Raw genomic sequence first — 925 nt, 5'->3', positions numbered from 1 at the left:
TGTGATTTGGGGCTTGTAAATTGAGCCTGAGATGAATCAACCACTTTCTAATGTGTGCCTGGTGCCAGAGGGTGACTCAGTGTCATTAACATGGAGGATTCCTGTCTGTTTATACCCAAACTGAGTGGTTCTACATTGCATACAAAAGATCTAGAACACGACCTTATTTCAGAGCATTTGAGGTATACCTCTCATGAGGGTATTTGTTCCCATCTTGATTTTAGCAGCTGTGCTTGATTGTAGACTCTGAAGAAGTTGTAATTAGCTCCGGATATAGAATGATGCCGAGCGGTTTTGTCCACAGATGGTTTAGGTCCACTGAATCCAAGGTCAATGAGGGTTTAATAAATACTGTGAAATTACATTCTTTTGCTCTTAACGCTTGATGACATATAGCAGGATATATCAGCAGTGGGAGAATGGCTCAGGCCAAAAACATATCATTACTTGTGCAAGATGTTAATTGGAAGACTGAACGTAGGCTTGCAATTCTTCGGTGAGAACGTGGGGATAGNAGTCTGTGACTCCCTCTCTCTCTGACCCTCCCCTATTCACGCTCTCTCTCTCTCTCCTAGAAATAAATAAATTATTTTAAAAAAATTAATAATAATGCAACGTTCCTTCTCCCTGACCCCTATTTTCATACCTAAACATAATCATTGTTACCAGTTACCATGTATAAGTTTCCAGGAAATTTTTATGGATATACACATACACACAAATGGAAAAATACTTCCCTGCATGTTGCTTTAATACTGTATCTTGAATCTCTCTCCCATGTCAGTATATATGCTCTTGCTGTTCTTTTATTTTTAATAGACTTCATTTTTTATAGCAGTTTTATTTTCACAGCAATATTGAACAGAAGGTAGAGCTTTCCCATATTTCTTCTGCCCCCACACACGCACAGGTCCCTTCTTAACAC

At 38.9% G+C, this 925-nt stretch overlaps 1 protein-coding gene across 1 annotated transcript in view; it reads left to right on the top strand.

Moving 5' to 3' along the window:
* CD99L2 (CD99 molecule like 2) overlaps positions 1-925 on the top strand; it is a 92,217-nt gene that overhangs the window by 49,538 nt on the left and 41,754 nt on the right. The gene's annotated exons all lie outside the window — the stretch shown is intronic.

Source organism: Crocuta crocuta, unplaced genomic scaffold, assembly GCF_008692635.1.
Source record: "Crocuta crocuta isolate KB4526 unplaced genomic scaffold, BGI_CrCroc_1.0 scaffold1304, whole genome shotgun sequence".
NCBI classification, from domain to species: Eukaryota; Metazoa; Chordata; class Mammalia; order Carnivora; family Hyaenidae; genus Crocuta; species Crocuta crocuta.
The sequence above is the reverse complement of the archived record's forward strand: the minus strand, read 5'-3'. Positions and strand labels throughout refer to the sequence as shown.